Source organism: Pyxicephalus adspersus, chromosome W, assembly GCF_032062135.1.
Source record: "Pyxicephalus adspersus chromosome W, UCB_Pads_2.0, whole genome shotgun sequence".
Taxonomy (NCBI): domain Eukaryota; kingdom Metazoa; phylum Chordata; class Amphibia; order Anura; family Pyxicephalidae; genus Pyxicephalus; species Pyxicephalus adspersus.
Genome location: NC_092870.1, coordinates 1,290,172 through 1,301,607, shown reverse-complemented (window position 1 = coordinate 1,301,607; position 11,436 = coordinate 1,290,172). Strand labels below are relative to the sequence as shown.

The window sequence follows — 11,436 nt, the reverse complement described above, 5'->3', positions numbered from 1 at the left end:
CTCCTTCATTCCTTTTATTAGTTTAGTTGCCCTTCTCTGCATTTACCCTAATTCCACAATATCCCTTTTGTGGTGCCCAAAACTGGACTGCATATTCCAGATGTGGTTTGGCCAATGTTTTTTTTTTACAGGGGCAGGATTATGTCTCCATCTCTGAAGTCTATTCCTTTTTTAGTACAAAAAAGCACTTTACTAGCGATAGATATTGCAGCTTGGCATTGCATTTTATTAAGTCTATGATCTACCCGAACCCCCAGATCCTTTTCAATTTTTGACTCCCCCAGATCCTTTTCAATTTCTGACTCCCCCAAATGTATTTTTTCTAGACCAGGGGTTTCCAAACTTTTTGCAAAGAGGGCCAGGTTTGGTCAGGTGAAAATGTGTTGGGGGGCGACCATTCAGTACGTACTCGGGGGTTAGTGTGGGCGTGGTCTGTGTGGAGCTCCCGCACAGCACACGCCCTCCAGGGTGAGGTGAGGGATTCACTGCGTGGTGTCAGTGCGGGCTATGTGCAGAGCATGTTCTTGTAATCTGAGTGGGCGTGGTCCATGCAGGTCCTGCACAACCCATGCCCACTATAACAACGTAGGGGATTCCCTGTGCACACATGGGGACCCCCGTCCTGCCGATAATGCCCGCTGAGTAGCGGGCTGATAATTGCAAGGCGGTTGATCAACTCTAATGAAATATAAAATAGCTTTTTTTGTACGCGTGTATTTTATACTGTGGTCAACAGTGCTGGCGGACCGCATATTATTGATTTTATGTATGACAGAGGCTTGAGAGCCGGTGGAAATCTGAACCTTGGCCTGCAACTTGTACGTGGCTGCCCTAGACAGTATAAAGCATGGATGTTGTTGGCCCCCAAGTGTATTACTTTACATTTACCTATAATGTCATTTCCACTTGGCTGCCTAATCAAACAGTACATCCAGGGCTGCTTGTAGATTATAGACAATCCTGTATGGACCTAATTCTATTACATAGTTTGGTGTCATCTGCAAACACAGAAATGGTACTTTTAATCCCAAACTCTATATCATTTATAAAGATGTTAAACGGTCAGTTTCTGACACCAGACCCTAGAGTACACCACTAATAACTTCAGACCAGGCAGTATAAATCATTAATCGCTACTCTCTGGATGCAGTCCTTAAGCCAGTTCTCTATTCACAGATTGAATTTTCTAAACTTATTGACCTTAACTTACATATTGACCATCTGTGGGGTGTCAAATGCTTTAGCAAAGTCCAAGTACTCTATCAACTGCTACTCCACTGTCTACCTGTTGACTTCCTCATAAAAATAGAGTAAATTTGTTTGACAACTGGTAAGGCGGTTTTCTATTGATCCCAGATCAATATTTCCCTCTCTATCATGACCTCTGTTTTCAACGCATTGGGAGCAGTGAATAACACACAAGCATCTAAAGCATGTAGTTATATCACTTATTCTCAAAACTTTAATATCACATCACAGTTTATATAGTCAAACAACAAGGTGGAAGACACTTAGTAGTTAGTCAATAACAAGAAACGTAATTAACAACTTCGCTGAGCAAGATATTTCCTATACCTATTGATAAGGAGGATATAACTAGTTTCGACACAACTCAATTATCTGCAAAATCTAGCAAAAAACAACTTAAATTCAAAACTCGGCAAAAATATATTACTTACAGTTCCCTTCTTTTTATCTTTGAACAAAGGATAACTACTTGGCTTCATACCTTTGTTCCTTTACATGCAAATAAACAGCCTCAGGTTCTTCAGCATACATAACTTGAGGAAGCTGAATGATTCTAGATTTGCATATTGACAATAACAATTTCAGGGAGTCATAGGTTTGACCGTTATTACAAAAATTATACGGGTTATGAGATAAACGTGTATCACTTTCAATAACCTCAGTGTCAATATAGATATTGCTAAAGACCCTAAGCAGCATGCTAATTATAGTGGAGACAACAATCAAACAAGAAGATAACATATCCTGAGTACTATGCATATCAGATAAGCAAGAACTAGAAATAATATATATTTCTTTGGCAAGATGTTCCCATATGTTACCCTGGAAATCAGTCCAATCACTATACTTAAGTCTTCGCTGGTGCATAGACAGGGTAGAGTAATTCTTTAGGTTATGGCTTATTTGGCGACAAAANAAGGGCAATTCTTGAGGATGATAGTGGCAATTTGTTGTGACACAAACAAGACAGAATATGATNATCAGGGCTCCAAAACTGCAGACAAGCATCCAGGCTGGTACTAGTGGATCAACAAGCATCATCCTGGCGCTGGATTGGTGGCGTGTATCCAGGTGGGTCCTTCACTGGTCAGCACGGCTGTTCTAGTAACGGCTTGCACGGTGACCGGAGGTCCAAAGGTTGGATCCAAGGATTTCTGCTTGTGCAGAGCTTTAACCAACACCATGTCTCCAGGCTTGAATGGGTGTGTCGATTGATCTGTAGGGAGAGGAAAAGAAAGAGAAATATCTCTGTAGTTGGTGTTCAATTTTCAATAAGTTTAGGTAGGTATTGGTCCCACTTATGGAATGTCCCTCCAGTTGCTTTCCTAAATTTGTCTTTCAATGTCCTATTCATCCTTTCTACTACTCCAGCACTCTGGGTGTGATATGGGATGTGGAACTTCCATTCTATGTTCATCATTTTTGAAATCTCCTGCGTGACTTTAGAAGTGAATGGAGTGCTATTGTCTGAGCTTATTCTCACTGGGCATCCAAATCTGGGGATGATCTCCTTGCATAGTATTTTAGCTACTGTCCTTGCATTTTCTTTCCTGACTACAAAAGCTTGTTCATGTTGTCCTACTTTTTTCCCTTGCACAATATTTCTGGCACATGTTAGACAACGGGAAAGTATGGCCTGTGTGTGTTCCTTTAAATTTTGGGCACAAAAGCGCTTGTTTATTTCTTGTGTTGTGGTCTTAATGCTTTTATGTCTTATACCATGAATTTGAAAAACAATGAGGGGTACTGCTATTTGGAGCAGCCCTATAATCCTCCTTTTGACCAGATTCCAAAGGAATTTAGGGTCAATCCTTCCTTTTCCCAGAATTCAATGTCCTGTGGGGTGGCGAAGGACTGTAATTGTCTTAGAAGTGTGTTGGTTTCAGTGGAAGCTGGGATGGCGAGCAGAAGTGTATCAGGGGGCTAGTGGTGGGTGTGGTAGATGGAGCAGAGACTTTGGCATGAACATCTGCTAGTCTGTTGCCCCTAGCATTGAAGGAATTGGAAGAAGTGTGTGCTTGACATTTGACAATGGCTATTGGATTGGGGAGGTGAATTTCGGTGATAACATGAGTGTGACTCTGGCACTTCATCCTCCGGCCCTTTAAGACCTAGGAGAGCATTGAGCACAGCGTCAGGACCGCTGTTAGCAGAAGCATATTTTACACTTAATCCTAAAGTGGATGTTAGAATAACTTCATAACCAGACAACCTTTGTGCTCTTATGTGTTGAGTGGTTAAATTCTTAAGCAAATGTAGTACAGCATGGGATGTCTAAAGTATCGTCTCGTGACCCAAAGTTAGAAGTGAGACACTTTCTACAGCCATTGCACATGCTGCCAGCACACGCAGACAGGCTGGCATGCCTTGCACAGTAACAGGCAGTGTCTTAGAGACATATGTCACAGGCCTCAATTTACCTCCATGCATCTGAGCAAGCACAGCAGCCATGGTTTTACAATACTCTCTTGCATACAATACAAATGGTACATTAAAATTCGGCATTCCCAATGCAGGGGCAGAGGTCAGGGATTCTTTTAACACCACATATGCTTTAGTCATTTCATCAGTCCATTGAATGTTATTAGGGGCACTGGGGTGGTACTGGGACGGAGCTGTGAGTCCCAATACGAGCAGTCAAGGATCTAGTGTCTGCAAAAATTGATTACGCCAAGAAAGCTGAGCAGCTGTTTTTGTCTGTGGGCAAAGCAGACTGGTAATGGCATGTACACGGCTGGGGGCTAGCAGCCGGGATCTTGGGGTTAAAAGCATTCCCAGGAATGTGACCTGTTGCAGACAGGACTGAACCTTTTTCTGCGACACCCTTTTCCCGAAAACACAATGACACCATGTCCCTCTGACATGCCTCCTGAGAGGGGCTACTGTACATAACAATAAAGTGGAACCATGCTGCGGCTGCCAGTTGGCAAGGACCTGCTGGAGGGCAATTGAGAGGACTGCCGGGGAGTCAACAAAGCCCTGGGGCAAGTGGCACCGGGGTATATTGTTGTCCCTTGAAAATTAAAACCATAAGGGGCTGAGTCTTGGGCTACAATGGTATTGAGAAAAATGCATTGGCCAAATCAATAACACTGTAAAATTGGGTCTCGGGCGGTACTGCTGTAAGGATGGTAGTAAGATCTGACATGACTGGTGTCGGGAGCGTAACCAGCTCGTTGATGGCTCTGAGATCATGTGTAAATAGGTATGAACCATCTGGCTTTTTGACAGGATTTACTGGCGTATTATAAGGAGAGCTGGTTTTCTTAAGTATGCCTTGCTGGCAGAAAGATTGAATCATGGGTGCTAAGGAATCTTTCTTGTCTTTAGGTAAAGGATACTGCTTTTGGTATATTGGTGTATGTGGTTTTGTGAGTGCTGTATATGGAGTGCAGTCCAGGAATCCGATGCCATATGGTCCCCAGGACCATGTGCTGTTAGGAACTGGACAATCCAATAAGGGCAGTTGCAAGGTTGTACTGACATTAATCCCTCCCTTTGGGTCAACAACCAGTGACATTCCCAGAGATCCCATCAGGTCTCTTCCTAACAGGTTAACTGGACAACTAGGTAATACCTTGAATGAGTGATGTGTAATCTATTCTCCATGTACTGTACATTTGGGAATATGAGGTTTACGTCTTGTAGGGGTGATACCTCCGTTTATTCCCACAGAGGGCCCACCAGATGTAGTTGGACCTGAGCAGGATCGGAGGACAGAAGACGTTGCTACTGTGTCTACTAAGAAGTCTGTCAGGAACTGTCCTACTTCTAATGTGATTATTGGGTTTTCATCAGCCTGGTCAGAGATTTGTAACATAGTGGTGGTGAAGTCCCTGTACATGGGGTTAGGATGACTTAGGCAGCTCAAAACACCCTGCAGCATCTGGGTTGTTCCCCTTACCTTGGGAATTTCCCATAGTTGCAGTATAAATTACAGTATAAATATCACACCGTTATACATAGTATTTGTTAATTCAGTTAGTTCAGCAGGTAGCTGCAGTGCTCGCTGACCGCTTACCAAAACGCAGCTTAGGTCACGTTACTGCTTCCCCGAGGCAACCACAGCAGTGAGGATTGACCCAACCTCACCTTGGAACCAGATTAGAACACAAACTTATCTTATATACAATATTTCTCATACTTCTATATCATGCAACAAAATTGCTATACTCTAAAAAATTAAAACAGAGGTCATGAGTATGCACATATTCAATAAAAGATTTCCCAAATCTTCCTAAGGACCCAGTCCTTCTATGAGGGAGCCTACACTGCCACAGTGCTTGGGTTCGTAAGATATCTACAGGGACACAGGGGAGGGCAGAGGTAGAACAGAAAATTTCTACTTAACCTGATCCTGGTCTTTTTAAGGTAGATGTCCCACTTCTGACGCCAAACTGGTAAGGGTATTTCCTGTTGATCCCAGATCAATATTTCCCTCTCTATCATAACATCTGTTTTTAACGCATTGGGAGCAGTGAATAACACACAGTTTAATAATTACAGCAGCTCAAGCATGTGGTTATATCACTTATTCTCAAAACTTTAATATCACATCACAGTTTATATAGTCAGACAACAAGGTGGAAGACACTTAGTAGTTAGTCAATAACAAGAAACTTAACTAGGAACTTCGCTGAGCAAGATGCTTCAAGGTAAGGATGGACCAATTTTGACCTACTGATAAGGAGGATATAACTAGTTTCGACACAACTCAATTATCTGCAAAATATAGCAAAAAACAACTTCAGAACTCAGCAAAAATAGAATCCTTACAACAACTTCGGTCTTTCTTCAATTCATGCTATTACTAATAATATTTTCTGGCATAAACTCTTCTATGTTTTATCAAACTCTCTCTGACCTTTCTAAATATACAAGTTAAACTTGCCGGTCTGTAGTTACTTGGTAAAGATTTTGCTTCCTTTTTGAAAATAGGAACCTCATTAGCCTTACACCAATCCGTTGGTAACATGCTAGTGATTAGAGTCTTTAAAAATTAGAAAAATGGCTTTGAAATAACTGCGCTCAGCTCTTTGAGGACACGTACTCATGTCTGTTGTAGCCATCAATCCGTCTGACGTCAGTCTGGGGAAAGTTTGCCCCACTCCTCAATGCAGAAATTCATTCAGCTGTGAGATGTTTAGGGGTTTCATCAGTCTACATATATCTGTACTCATAAACAAGTCTGATCCTTTTAACTCAAAATCTATGCCGAAAATGGGCACATAATGAGACTGCACTGGGAAGTTGCACATAATCAATAAAAGTGTAAAGAATTGAAACACTTACTATGACAAATATTATAGGTAATATATTACTATTGTGGGGTAACGCTGATTGCAGGTATGAACAAAGTAAGGGTGTCTTAGATTATGAAAATATTTTGTATTATCAATGTCAGGCGTCAACAAAGTCAGGGGACCACTCAGATTATGGAAAATATCAAGTACACCTCCCCCCTTGACTAACTTCCAGTAGTATACATTCCACTTTGAGTAATTCTCAAACAAAGGAACATGAATCAGATGGACACAGGAAAAAGTAATATAGATTTTATACATCCTTAACTTAGTTTTTTTCCTAACCCATTTAACCTTTTGTCATTGTACCTGAAAAACTTTAATGTCTGCCTTTTTAAAAACAAACTAAAAAAAAAAAATTCTGGGAAAGCATTACCTTCCATTTAAATCAGGGGTGCCCAACAGGTGGTTGCAAAGGCAACGTGAGTAGATCGCGGAGCCCAGCCTTTCAAAATAAACTCCACCGTGCACGGTAGAATAAGTCCAAGTTTTTATTGTTGGTAGATCATTTTTACTTGGTCATTTTAAAAGTAGCTCGCAAGCCAAAAAAGTGTGGGCACCCCTGATTTAAATGGTTTTAAATTTACTAAAGGCAGTTTCTTTAATAGACTAATGATTCATGTTAATGAATCTCTTATTTAACAAGGTGCAAGTCTGGCCCAAAAGGGAAAAGACAACAAAAGGATACAACTACCCAAAAAAATAAATAAAATTTAGAATTGTTTTCCAACCTGACTGCAATTATACAATTGAAGGCTTCTCCTTAACCTCCCTAGCGGTCCAATTCTGTCCAAATTTTCATGCAAAAAGCGGTACAATTTTTTGCATGGAAATGTATTTTTCATTGTAGGCTGTAATTCTTAGCCATAACTCACTGATATTTAATAAATTTAATAATAAACTTTAAATAACAAAAAGAAAAAATCTGTAAAAAAAAAAAAAAAAAAAAATTTAAACATGTAATGTAACTGTATAGTAGTATAGAAACCCCGTAGATCTCTAGTCGCTGCACTTCGCGGCTGGAGATTGGATAAACAGGACGTATCCCCAGGACCTGCGGGGAGCAGCAGGACGACGTGGGACAGCGATGGAGCAAGGTAAGTGTGTTTTTATTTTTTTTTTAAGCGACCCAGAGTTACACTCGGAATTACCGCTAGAGGGTTAAAACACACGAAAAATTAAAGTGAAATAAAATATCAATAAAATTATTATTATTGATACTTTTTTCTTATAGTACCAACATATTATGCTGTACTGTACATAAAATAGAGCAAAGCAAGGTACTGTGTGTTTTAGGGACCTCCAGATTAGCTAAATTGTTTTACCTGTCCGGATCATATCAAGAGTCCATTGTTGCTCTCTATTTTTCCTAAAATACAAAACTTCCACATTCATAATAACATTTTACTCTTTCTGGGAGGTTCCCAACAGCTTGGTCACTTCCTCCTGACCTTGTACAATTCAAAGTTCACCTTTTACTCTCTTTTAAAAAATCTGAACTCTTCTAAGAAACTATTTAGTCAGAACTATTTTCAGTTGGTCATTCTCAGCCTGTAAAGAATTATTTTGTGCCTTTTTTGTATTTTTGACAAAGACCCCTGGCCTGTGCTTATGAGGATAGGTTCCCCTAACATGGTAATTACATCTCAGTATCACGTTTGTATGTTTTATATTGACGTTGGTTTATCCTCTTTTTCAGTATAAAGGGACAAACAAGATCTGGCAATGTGGCCAAATAGTCCATAAACATAGCATCTTATCTTGTGAAAGATGTTGAAACATTTCTTTACCACTGATACAGATTTAGGCTGAGGACCTGGAATGTCGTAGGCCTTTGATGACTGTTTACAGTACAAAGGAATGGTTTTATTACAGCTCTGACTTTCCCTAAAAACACAGGATGAGGCCACTGTCCTACTATACAAACAAGGCACACCAGTTTCATTTGTGTGCGGGAGAACAACTCTCTCATTGCATGAAGATATAGAAGGACCTTTTATTTTGTTGGCAAACTCATCCTTCTCCAGAGGCAATCTTTTGCTCTCTTTTTCAATCTGCTGGTTACTCTTGGCAATGGCATCAGCATTACTCATGGACATGTTATTTGCACAAGCCATAAATAGTCTATGCACAGACAACAGTCTGAAAAGAATAATTGTCAGCTTTACAATAAATGGTTAACAATAGAGGGTGAGTTACTGTATTGAATCCAATACGAAGTAATAAAAAAAAATATATATATAACTGTACAGTTAAATTACAGGTTTCAGTATATTTTTGATTTATTTAAGCACCCTTGTTTTAACAGATTTTTTTTTTTTAATTCAAACTTTATTACAAAACAATATAGGGTAATGTGGTCCCACTGACGTCCTGCCTGTCCGATCCCTTTCTTTGGCCGCGTCCTCTTCCTTCAATCCATCCCACGGCGATTTCCCTGGCAGTTCCCATTGATGTCTGTGCATGCGAGGGAGCGTGGCTGAAATTTTAAATTTATTTTGTATTGGATGAAATAAAAAATAACTGTATTGAATCCAATACAAAAGTAATAATATATTTTAAATATATATTTTTTTTTATGTGCTACTGTACAGCTATATTATAGGTTTCAGTATTTTTTAAATATTTATGTACCCTTGTTTTAACAGATTTTTGTGTTTTATTTAAAGTTTATAAAAATTTATTACATTTAATAAATATTGGACATATTTCGGCGAGTTATGCCCAAGAATTACACGCCTAAAATGTAAAATAAATTTTCATGAAAGACAATGTACTGCTTTTAGACATATTAATCCAGACAGAAATGAACTGCCCAGGAGGTTAAACAACACTACTAACAACTTCAACACTTCCTACTGAGAATTTATCTTAATTAACCTTCCTGGCGCTCTAATTATGTCAGTAGTTTTATTCCAAAAGCGGTACGTTGTTTTGCATGGAAATTTGTTGAATATTTTAGGCCTGTAATTCTTAGGAATAACTCCTGGGTGTGATAGTTTGAAACCCAAATTATAATATAATAAATGATTATAAATAATATTTATAAAAAAAATGAAATTACCAGCCAATGTAAAAAATTTATCTCCTCAAAAACACATCCCAGGTATGGTAAATTTTAAAACATGGTACTGCACAAAGTCCAACGTCACAATTAGGGCAGTGGAACCTGGTTTCCTTTCGGATCTTCCTTCCACTGTCATCCCTCTTTGAGCAACAAACCACACACATACTTGTCGGTGTGGCCCTTTTCTCGGTTGGTGGGATGTAGTCCGTGAAGTGACGACCAGTCAGCCGTTCTGGGTTGACAACGGCAACAGCATGACGTTCAGGTCTATTCACGGCCAGTGATGGTGTTTGGTGGTTCTTGACAATAGATTTGGAAACTTTCCAAATGAAGTCTGAATGACTCGCAGGCCTGTTACTCTTTTGCTTGCAGAGAATGTAGGCATTCCACAAGCATTGCTCAACAAGATGCCTAAAAATCTTTTTGTAGTACTTCTTTTGCGGTTTCCTCATTGCTGGGTAGAATGTCATTTCTTGATCAGCTCTATCCACACCTCCCATGGTGGTGTTGTAGTCAATTACAACTTGTGGCTTCATTATTTCTTTCCCACCTTTTTTTTTTTTTTATCGCAGGGCCATCATTTTGCATTTCTGCCAGGCAACCATTTCTCTTGTCCAGCTTTTTGCAAACGTTGATGGCAGGTTCTGCCGGTTGGCCCGAAAGGTTTCATACGCATCATGTGTTGCAGAAGAAACTCCTAAAGTATAGGAGTAGTGTAAAAGTTGTCGGTTGTGACACAATAGCCCAATTAGTGAGAGAACAGAAGATGTTGCCATCCCATAGTTGGCTGTATTTTAGGTTAAATTGTTGTCTTTTCCAGTGTAAAGGACTGAATTCCATATGTAGCCAGTTGATGATTCGCACAGCATGTAGGATTTCACGCCAAATCTTGCTCTCTTTGACGCAATCTATTGCACCCAGCTGAGCCTCCCATTGTAGGCCATTAGACTTTTGTCTATGCTGATGTCTTTCTGGCACATATGTCTGTTGGAAATTAAGAATCATTTGAGATGAGATACTTCCCAAATTTTTTGGGGTTTTGGTGCACAATGAGTAGTTTCATTAAACGTTTCATTGTTGGCAGTGTAAATACTTCATGATCAGGGTAGATCTGTACTCTGGCATTACTGTGGCAAAGAATGGAGTGGCAAGTAATTTGTTGGTAGACCAATACCACTTCTGCAGGGGTTTGCCCACCACTCCCTAAAGTATCACTAAGCCCAAAAATAGCCAAATGTCATCTTTGGTCACTGGTTCCCACTTTCAGCCAGCTAATTGTTGTGGAGCTTACCTGTTTGTCCCAGCAACTATTTTTTCAATAACCTCGTCGGTCAGAAACAATTGCAGGTATTCCAAGGGGTTGTTGCATTCTGTAATGAACCCCAAGTGTATCCTGCCCTGCTAATTTTAACCAGTTTATTAAAGATACATCCAATACACTTTTATATTTCTATACATACATGTGTGGTGTATTGCAAATACAGAAAATACTTCAGCCTGCAGTGATGTATGGCATGGCCTCTTACCAATACCTATGCAGCATAAAATATCAGACAATATTACTTGTCAATATCAATTACAATATATTGTCAAATTACAATATCAACTTGTCTGAATGGCTAACTCAACCTCTATTCGCTTAACCACCTTTGCCGTTAAGCCCGAGCATGAAAAAAAACTTTTGCAATTATGGTTAACCCCGAGTTTTTGTCACCAGGTGGTTAAATGTAAACAAATGTTATGTTGCAATCCGATTGTCATACATTGTATGACAATCGGATTACAACTGAAAGGAAATACTCACCCAGTGTCCACAGC

At 39.7% G+C, this 11,436-nt stretch overlaps 1 protein-coding gene across 3 annotated transcripts in view; it reads left to right on the top strand.

Annotated features, from left to right (window-relative positions):
• The window catches only part of LOC140342840 (far upstream element-binding protein 3-like), a 106,034-nt gene that overhangs the window by 666 nt on the left and 93,932 nt on the right, over positions 1-11,436 (top strand). The gene's annotated exons all lie outside the window — the stretch shown is intronic.